Source organism: Bombus impatiens, unplaced genomic scaffold (assembly GCF_000188095.3).
Source record: "Bombus impatiens unplaced genomic scaffold, BIMP_2.2 scf_1445, whole genome shotgun sequence".
Taxonomy (NCBI): domain Eukaryota; kingdom Metazoa; phylum Arthropoda; class Insecta; order Hymenoptera; family Apidae; genus Bombus; species Bombus impatiens.
The window spans coordinates 72,226-83,339 of record NT_177864.1 but is presented as its reverse complement, the minus strand read 5'-3'; positions in this window follow the sequence as shown (position 1 = coordinate 83,339).

Here is an 11,114-nt window from a genome sequence, read left to right as displayed (position 1 = left end):
GGCTAATCAACGCGACGAATCTTTAATTCTCCCTACGTCCGACGTACCTATTGATACTTAGTTTTTAATTATCCTATACATTGCTATCCATCCCTACGTCCTGTCAGGAGTCACGAGAAAATATTCAGCAAATAGACTCGTAAAAGCATACCGGGCGCGGAACGATGCTTCGCGTATTATTTTATATTACTTTACGCGCTTCATAAAAAAAAAAAATTAGAAAAAATTCCTACGATCGTTCAATATTTTACTCGGTTCGTTTTACGTGTCTAGTCGTTATCGTGGAACCGGGACCGCAAGGCACTTACGTTGTCGCAGCAGCCGAAAACATGAACGAAAGACGAACCCTCGTCGATCGAACAGCGAAGTGAAACGGCGAAGGAAAGCGAAAGATCAGCGCTAATTACGGTCAATGAAAAGAAGCGGAGGAAGGAAAGTATCTTGACCGAAAATAAAACTATAGAGAATAGAGGGAATCTGTGACCGGCTTTTCTTCCAGACTATCCAAGTACAATGTCTACTTGAGCGTACGAAACTTGCCTCTAGCTCGGTGAAGCAGGGCAAAGGTTCGCGAGACCGTGTGGATTAGCCACGCGAAGAAGGGTAGCCGGTCCCTTTGAACCTGGCTCGGGACTCGCGACTGCGTAACTCACGCGGCCTCTAGCCTCGCGCACACGCTCGGTTTGCGTTCTCTCGTTCGTCGACGCTTCAGACCGAGGATTGTGATAACGATAATTAATGTTGCCCGACGTTGATTATCCCGCACGCGATACCCGTGCCTACCCTTCCGCCACGTCTGGCTCTCGTTCCGTCTTTCTCTCCTTGACTAACCACACCTTCGTTTCCACTCTTACCCTCTTTCGGTTCGCTTCGTTCGCACGTACACCCGAGCGAGATCGCTTCACCATCGTGTCGTCGTTGAGATTACGATCGCAAGGTCTCTTTTAGAAGAAATTATCGTCCCTGGTCTGCGGAGCTGCGCAGTTATCGGAAATCCCGACGGGATTTGGAACTTTATCTCGGATCGATATTAACGCACGTGACCGATATTATTTGGGGAACGACCCGGAAACACTCGTACAAGGTACGAGGAGTAAGGATTGTTTCTCGATTTCTTGACGGTCCATCGATGCGAAATTAATCATGCGAGCTAACAAGTAAGTTCTGAGAATCCATTAAGCGGCGTGCCAGGGACCACGACCGTATTAACCGGCTTCCACGATATCGTCATTAGGAATCTTAATATACGGGCCAAACAACCAAGGTGATCCATGATTCTCGACAAGTGCGATTGTCCGCTAAAATGAATATAAATCAAACCTTCCGTCTTCGAGCGAGAGAGTGCCGTAATGGCCTCGCGACCAATTCGCAGGTAAACGACCCTTGTTTGTTTTGTAACAACCAACATGGTCGAGCGCCGATGTAAACTGTGGAATCGGGTCGCTCCGATCCTGCCGTTTCGTATCTCGTTCGCATCTTCGATCTCCTTCTTCGCGATCGTAACCGAAAAAACGAATTTCGTGAAAAGTTCCGAGCAAAGTGGGCGAAGAGACGCTGGCTCGAGTGAATTCGACGATAGGGAATCCGGTCGTTGCGAAGACGAAGCTGTTTATCTCGTCGCTGTCGGTGAAGCGTCTAGACGGGCCGACAGAAAAATTCTCCGGGCAAATGCTCGCGTTCGGGTCGATTTACGAGCAACGCCAACTTTTAGTGGACCATGGCGTAGTGGACTTTCGAGAGGTCTAATCGTAAGTGCCTCTTCATTGCTGGTGCGTGCACCCGTCCGGTAGATAGCGGAATACCTCGGTAGAAAAAAGAAGGAGAAGAAAGGAGGAACGAGTGGCTACTCTTAACCGATCAGGACCGTGGCATCTAATGGCTTTGCCACGCCACGTGACCCTCGAACGCTTAATGCGGGTCCGCAGGTGATCGCGGCCACTCGCTGCACGACTCATCGCGAGTACAAAAATTCGAAGCAAATCGCTCGTGAACGCGTGCATCCTCGTCTTGTCGCCAGCCGTGGCGCCTTTAATGCGCCCAGAATCCTCGCGTTCTTACCCCGCGAACTAATTAAGCCAGATAAAACGAAGAAGCGGAAGATGCATGCGATTTCGGAATAGACTCTCGACTTTCGTAGACGTGGCGTAATCGCAATTACCTAGCGCCTAATTGAGACGATCTACGGGGATCTCGAGTGTGGATCGATGCAAGTAGAATGTCCGCGGTGTCGCGTATATTCGAACGAGCCCGTTGGAAGGACGAGACGAGACGTTATCGGGCTGGAATAGCGGGACGACTTCATGGTGGGCCTGCTATCTTAACCGAATTTACGGAAAACACTTTGCTCGCTGGCCACCGTCACCAGGAATGCTTGTCCTGCCACCGACGAACGGCCGGTATTTCTGGCATGCTCGTCCGGTCTCGACCGGTGCGCTTCCAAATCGACAATCGTGTTAAACCCGTGTTTCCTAATGGATTCTCGGAATCGTCATTCGCTCCTCGAATCACTCAAAACGATCGCTGGTACGAGGCTCATCTCGGTTCACCGGCGATTCGATAAATCTTGCGCCGAGAAGAGGCGACCGATGAGGAAGCGAAAACGTCACGCGGTTCTACCGTCACCGAACGATAGTTGCGGATAATTCGATTCTGAAGCGAACTGTCGGTCGACTCGTTGCCGTCTCTCTATCTAGTCGAGACGAGGCAACGCGAAGCAAAGCGAAACCCCGTAGCCTGTTCGTTCTCCGTGAAGAACGAGAACGGAGAACGAGAGCTGATCGTGGAATGACGACGGGCGACGGACGATGGTTCGTTCGTGGCGCGGAACTAATGACGAGCACGGTGACGAACGACGACAAAGAACTGTTAGTGGCAGGTACGAGAAGGGAGATTGGCAACGCGGCGAACAGGAGAACGGAGATCCGATAAAACGGCGCGTTTTGCTACGCTGGCTTTCGTCCGGGCAACACCTGCGCGTACGGCCGTGCTACATCGCGCCTCTATTGTGCACGATTAAAGGACAAATCGAATTTAGCTCGTAACGCGATACAAAAAAAAGAAAAGGGCCGTCGCTCTTTCGACATCGACTCGTCTCTATTAGCTCTTCTCGAGATTGGCAAGCAGATCGACGAGACCCGTTCGTGGCGATCGCGACAGCAGGATAAACTCGGGCGTTTCGTTTCATGCGCAATCAGATACCAGACGAATTAACCGACCACTCGGACAACATATGTCAGCAACGTTGTAGCGAACTTATCGAGATCGCGGTAACGACCACTTACGTTCTTAAGACCATAAATTAGGATATTTCTTTAGTTCAATTTATCTACGCGGTAAAGCGAGTCTAATGGGTCGCCGAGTCGAAGAAGTCGTCGTTGTTGTCTTTGTTGGTATCGAGAGAGAGGGAGGGAGAGAGAGAGACAGAGAGAGAAGAGAGAGAATACGTTCCGGTGTGTCCCGTCAAGCACGACCATTAAAAAACTTTTTTCCTCGGGGCTCCAGAGAAAACTTTAGTCGTAGAGGCTGTCGAAAAAATGCAAACAGTGCCCGTCCAACCGGATGAGAGGAGATTGAATCGAAGGAAAGAAGCGATCAGACGCGCCACGAGTCCGTCCAATTCTCGACTCGCGAACGCGGAAAAAGAAGCACAATCTCTCCGGTCTGCCGAAGCGTGTCCAGCATGGCGACAAAAAACTGCCCCCAGAAAATCGATCGACACGCGCTTTCCGTGTTCTTTAATTGACTCTGGAATATTAACGAGAATTCCACCGCGAGATCTAAAATCCGCGCTCCATAGAGCCAGGCGTCGAGCAGCCAGCCCGAGTAAAAAGTTGCTTCTTACAACTGTCTTAAAGTAGCGACTTCGCTTTATCCGTTTATCGAACGCGTGGCACGTAATCGACAGCCCTTAATATCGTCGCGAAGTAACGTCGCATTTCGGAAACGTCGTTTTTCGCCCTATCTCTACAAGGGATCTCGAAAGTCTTGCGCGTATTTTTAGGACGTCCGTAATTACGGGTATAATTTTACCGGTCATTAAGGCACGCACCTGCCGATAATCTAAACAATCTCGTCCTACGGCGAGATCTGATAACAGCATTGACGTACCTACTTCTCGCGGTATACTTTCGTTGCGCCAGCCTTGCGTTACTCTGACTCCACTGTGCGATACTCGCTTGCAACGGAGGTACGAGTTCGATCGTCGTGGTTAACCCCTTGTCGCCTTACCGTCGTATTTCATTAAGGCGGACATCGTAATTTATTATTTGATCGCATGGCACCGAGTCACATTACGCTCATAGGGAGCAAAAAACGTATCGAGTATTCAAACGTGATTAAACTCCTATCCGTTGGTAATTGAAAGATTCAGGACACGCATAATATTCTTTCCTCTTGCTGTTTTTTCGTTCGTCGAGAGGATAGATAGGAATTTATTAAATTGAAAGAAGTCAAAGTATTTATAACCGTACGATAAGCCACTGATTTTTTTCAATCGTGCAAACTCTTTTAGTCTCGCTCGTTCGTCGTACATTTTCTTTTCTTTTTTCTTTTTTTTTTTCACTTTGACAAAAACATCAATCTATGATTTTCAATGACGTTGCATCAACACCGACTGCAAAGTTCTCGAAGGCTAATAAAACTTTCAAACGGACGTCGCTTGTTCCGCGAGTGTCTGCTCGCACCACGATGTCGCTCAGCTTTTCCCATCTTCGTCCAACTCGGATCTTTTTCTTCCTCGAGCGTCGACGCGTTCTCTGCGAGCGAGGAACAAGTTAACGAGGTGAACGCTTTCCGTCCGATATTTAACCGGGGGCTCGCCTTGGGTCTCGTTTTATCGGGTCATATATCAAAACTCGGCGGCCGAAAACGTCAGAAACAGAAAGGGAAAGCGGCGACGTGGTGCCTTTCTGACCGATTCACGAAATTCCACCGAAGAACGCGAGACATCGTTTCGATCGACGATCGTGGCACCGATCTGTACGGGACGTGAATCGGACGTATCGCGTTCGCAATACGCGAGCTAAAGCAGAATCGAATTACCATAGTATGCGTCCAGCTAATGGGCCAATGGGAAAGATTAAATAGAATTCAGCCGATTCGCATGATTATTCGGATTTTAATTGGCGGTGGCCTGCGGACACGCGGTCCTCGTGGACACAAGATACCGATACCCTACCACCTCGAATAGATTGAAACGTTCGGGAAGGCAGGGTCGAAGGCAAAAGAGGAGTACGGTTGCTCGAGCACGGTGGAGCGCATAAGCGTGGGTTTCTCGCAGCCATGGCCCACATTCCAATAAATAACGAAACAAAGGAGCTGGATATTCACCCCTCCCATCTGCTGTTTCGGCCTGCCGCCATATTTACATCCGATAACGAGCCGCCGGCAGATATTTACATTTTTAATAGCATAAACCCACAGACCTGACGGCCCGTTCGAATAATATTTCCCTCCTTCCTCCGTTCCCTTCTTCCATCGTCATCAACGACCCCACCGTGGACGCCATTTATTAGCCCTAATTGATCGAAAGGGGTACGTAAACCTTTTCCCCGTCTCTCGCCTCTAATTTTTTTCTCTCGTTTCTGTCGGTCGACGAGCAGAGCCAGCGCGCATATGGGGCTGTTTACGCTTACGTTCCTTCCAGAGAGGAAGATTCGTCGAACGAAACTGGAGAAGGATAACGTTCGTTAACGGCGGCAGGGAGGCTCGGAAATCGCACCCTCGTTTACCGCACGGCACATGACGCCGGTATTTCGGTAACGATTAGCCCCGAGTTCGACGAGTTAACAGGTGATCGCTATTAAAAACCAGGAGAACTATACTTTCGAAATCGACTCGTTGCCCACCCTTCGTTCGGAGAGAAAAGCGGGCCGAGAGGAACCGCGAGGCAGACCCGGAGAATTCCCTAATGGACTCGTCACGCTGGAAAAGTTGGTAATTTACGATCGACGAGTCTGGGTTAAAGCAGGAGGGTTGAAACGCAGGGTGAAACGCAGGCTGAAACGAAGCAGGACGGATAGAAAGAGAGAACGTTGGACGCGTAGTGAAACATCGGGGCGTCGAGAGTCGAGTCTAATCCCGTAGTAGGAGGGTTAATTGGATGGAGTGTTTGAGCTCGCAATTAGCGATTAGCAATTACTCGGTATCGAAATGGATGGAAAGGGTGGGGGAACAGGGTGGTTCGGCCGTCTCGGGCCGACGGAGCGATTAATGAGCCAATCGGCTAATAACGCGTCACGCAACAATACGCGGTAACCGTTTCGCTTCGCGACGCGTTGCCGTTCGTTCGATATTGTTGCCGTTATTAGGCCCGAACCTAGAAAACACTGCCGTTGCCACATCCTCACTCCCACGAGGATCGTGGCTCGTTACCCGATTACACCGGTCTTACCGCACGGGCGGAACGCTTTCGCGAGCTCTTGAAGCGAGCCGCGCAAAGATCGATGCTCCGCGATAGATAGGCTTGCCCGTCTCCCTCCCACTTCGATCTTTCCCTTCGTGTTCCTCTTCTTTCCGCTCGTTCTATTTTGCAATCGAGTATTAGCCGAGTAATGCGCTTTAATGGGCCGCGCTCGGAGAATGGATGGACTCCGCGTTCGTGTTCGCGCGCGGTCGAACTTGTTCGATTAACCCCTTCGTGAGCGCAGCATCCGCTCCGGTCGTCTCCGCGCCGATGGATAAATGACGTCGTTTCGCCGCTCCGGGGAAACGTACAACGGTACGGTATTTTCCAGCGTTCCTTCCACTTAAGTAGCCATCGATCGCCTCGAAAGATCGAGAAAATTTTAACACCGTTTTCGGTCAGCTTTTGCACGGTGAACGACAGCTGAAGAAGAAGTTCGAAGACGATGCGACAGATGGAACGGGACGAAGATCGGGCGAAGCAGGGTGCAACGCGCGAATCGCGCAGCTCGAGGGAAGCGACGGCGGTTTGGAGAGACGCGACGAATTTCTTGGAAAACGATACGTAACTGGCCCGGGTGAAATATGCTCGAGGCTTCGAGCGGGATAAAGCTCTGCTAATTGGTGGCGAGGACGAGTGGTGCGCGCCTACACTAGCATCGGTTCGCGAGTCGCGTAATTCCGGCTAATTTATTTGATTGCACCGGCATGCCCGACTCTGCTCGCCGTAATAAGACTTGCCCTCGCCCCTTTTACGCTCCTTCTCCTCCTCATCCTCCTCCTGCTCCGTCTGTTTTTTTTTCTTCTCCTCTTTCAGAACATCGGGCCCCCTCGCTAGTCTCTCGAACAGACGAGAACGAAATCGGTAAGCTGGTTGCCGCCTTCTCTTTCGAATTCGAAGTTACCTCGTCCAAGACCATAGAGAATCATAGAAAATTATCTCTTCTCTCTCTCTTTCTCTTTCTCTCTCTCTCTCTCTCTCTCTCTCGCGATAAAAAGAAAATAGTCGAACGAGACTGGGAAAACGATCGCCAAGGTTTCGTGAGTCAAACGGTCGGGCGTGGACGACGAAAGCAGCGATTCTCGGAGGCCGTAGCTCCTTAACAGCCCCTAACGAGGCAACGCAGAAGTAGCAGCCGTGTGTCCACGCGTTTTATACGCACGCGAGCGACTGTGTGGCCCTTTGATACAGCGTAAGGACTCTTAATAACAATGTCGTTTATAGTTAGTACATGGGCGGAGGTTAGTTAGCGAGCATCGTGGATGTTCGGCGGCGAGGGGAAAGAGAACGCTAATAAAACACAATTAGCGGCTCTACCGAGCCGACCAATCACCGGGTTCCGCGCGCTCTATCGTGTACGCACGCGTAAAACTCCGGCACTGGTTATTTATGGCTTTCCTGGCGCGCATTATTGAGAGAAGGGTATCCTTATTTTTCGCAATCAGCTCACTCGTTGTTACCGGTCGTCGTTTTCGTCGTCGTTTTCGTCGTCGTCGAAACTATTCGCTTCCTATCTGTATTATCGCCACATCTAAGTTCCATGAGGCGTCATCGCGATCTTACGGCGATCGTACGATTCGATAAAAGTGTATTATCGATGGTAAGCAATACGCCTAATCGAGAAGGAAATATCTTTTCGCTATCGAAGATGCGAAAACGCAATGCCATCGCTGCGAAATCGCAACGATCTCGTGTCCCTGGTGTACGCCAGGACCCATCCTCGCGAATCGTCGCCATTTCTTTCTCGAGGGTGGTCGAATTAGAACGAGGAGCACCCTCGTTGAACGACGACCCTTCTGCCTCGAAACCAATCGACCGCGAACTACCCCCTCGTTCGTCGAGTCTTATTGGCGAGAGTTAACCCACGATTCGGCCACCATTTCCGGCCAACGATGAAAGAGCGCATGGCGGTCAATTAATCGGTGCAGACGGTATTTTCGGAACGTTTGGGAAACATTGAAGCAGAAAAACGATCGCGTTACGCCATATTTGTGCCGAACCGGCTGTTAATCGTTCAACGATTAACTATAGAAGCTTGTTAGTGGAACTGTTAGCTGCTAAGTTACACCGTGTTTTACGAATATTCGAATGACTCATTCGAATGGCTAATGGCATCGAGGCTATTTTGACGCATAAGTTCTATCTTCTAAATATTAAAATTTTGATATTCATATTAGCGATCGTTGTCTGACAAGGACAGGCGATCGTTGGTTGGAGAACGCGTTCTCGCAGGGTCTGCATACGCAACATTGTCTCTTTGGAAGACTCGACGTTCGTAATTTGTTAATCGGCGCGCTATCTTGTTAATTACCCGATAACAGAGCGATACGGTATACCCGCAGAATGAGATTCCGTTATCGCGCGAGCTCGTTTCGGTTTATCGCCAACGGTTAAATGGTAATTTGCTATTTATTTTCCGAGGGAGAAAAGTCGAGTAACGCGAGTTATCGCGGTCGCCGGCTATTTTGCATATCGACCAGCTAGAAACTCGGACTGGCGGAGTCGCGCCAAACGCGTTTCCCCGCCATTTCAAAATCCAGTCGTCGACGATTTTCCATTTCGCAGATATCCATCTCGCTCGAGTAGGATTGCCGGTCCCAAGGGAGCGGATAAACAGCGGCGTAACGTCATTGAAATCTCCGACTACCGAACGCTGCCTGGGACGAAGACGCGCGACCGCTGCAATCCGTCGTTCCGACCAAAGAAAGCCACCTCGTTTCGTGTAACGTTTAATTGGAGCGGTCGGAAACGAGTATTAATTTACCTTCGATACGTGTCGGCAATAACGACATTGATACAGTTTTTGCCGATGGCCACGGGGAGGGGCAAGCAACTAATTTCAACTTAATCGTCGTCTTATCGCAATTTACCGAGTATAAGTGAGCCTTAATTGACTCGAGTGCTGTACAAGGACTGGTTGTTCCCGGCGAAGCAGTAAGCACAAAAGGCGCTCGCCTGCAAAAAGTTCGCTTCAACGAGCATTTCTCGGTCGTGGAATGTCGAACGGCTCGCGGTTCCTAGAACGTTCGTCTCCTCGATCGTCCCGATCTCTTTCCGATCGTCGCGTCGCGAGGAAAAATGGTCATGGCCAGCACCGAGCCGGCTACGAAACCCTGGAATTCTGACACTCAACGTTTACGCGATTTCAATGGAATCGTCCGCGAGCGTGCAGACGACACGAGCTTACGGAATCCGCCGGTTCTTTCCAACGAGCCACGTTATCGCGAAACGCGTTTACGCGATTCCGTTCCGTAGGCGAATAAACTTTCGCTCGACCGTGCAGTACCAACCGGTCGATCGTCGGTAATAAAGCCATCTTTCTGTGTAAACAGTATAGAAAGAAGAAATTGATATCGTTACATGGCGAAACTCACTTTGCGTCTTTTCCATATCGTCGGCAAGTTCCGTTTCCCCGACGTCCACCAAACTGCGGATGCTGAATACGCTCTTGGCGACCCGGGTTTTCTGAAGCTCGGATACACCCTCGGGTATTCTTCTCGGGGTCGTGCTCAGATCCATCGTTGTTCTCGATACGGACGATTCACTTGTCGAACGTTAATCGAGGGAAAAGAGGAGGCGCGTAAACACGTCCTCTCACAGTACACGCGAATATCGTATCGTCCTTTCGTCGATTCGCATGGTATACAGCACGCAACTGCTATCTCGTACGATTCGTGCCGTATAATCGATGATTCGATCTGTTATCGTTCATGAATTCAATACGAACGTCGCGGAAATTTGACGATTCGTTTCCCCTAATCAAAGACTCGTCGATCGAAACGTACGATACGTTTCGTTTGCGGATATGACCACAATTTTCGTTCGCGATACTCGATCTCGTTGTCGAGCGATACGGATCGGGCCGCTTACTCTTCTTATCTTTCTCAATGAAATATCAGATCCTTATCCGATGGATCGACAACGAGCCGGTAATTTGATGTTTGTCCCTCGATTGCGCGACCACCTGACGCGATGCGATTCAGCGTCTCTTTTCAAGGTGTCCAACAATTCCATCCAGATGGGTTTCGCGACCTTTCGAACGCGTAGGTCTCGATCTCAATTTCCGTAAACCTGGTGCACTCGATTCCAAAGACGATAGGATCGTTGGCGGCGATTAGATCGACTCGATGCGCTCTAACAGTACGAATAATCTGGCCACGGAAAGCAGAATATCGGACGATGCTCGCTCGTAATCGATCCGATCGTTAAGTGTTGCGCGTATCATTGCGAACTAAAACGATCAACGAGCTATGTTGTCTCCTGCACTATGTTTGTATACCAACGTCCACGACGTTCGCTTTACCTGGAATCGTCAATGGTCTAAACCGAGTCTATCGAGCTGTTGCCGATGCCTCGATCTTTTTCTCGATCGTGCTTATCGTTCGCTCGGAGTCTTCGTCGGCGGCGAATTTACCGCAACCACTCTGCTTCCATCGATTGATCGAATTAACAGCTCGATCATCGATCGTTCCTTGTCTGGTACGCTCGATCACTACACACCGTCCCCTGCCCGCCCATTCGATCTCTCTACGGTTTCTCGAGTCGGCCTCGATCTCGCGATTAAACTCGCCGAGAAAGCGTACGTACGAACGATCCAACGAAACGTCACTTGTTCGCGTTCGAACGTTCGATTTCAGGATAGAATCCGCGAAAGAGTTACGATCACCAGTTGCACGAATCTCTTGCCTCAAGGACGATCGATGGTCGTTCG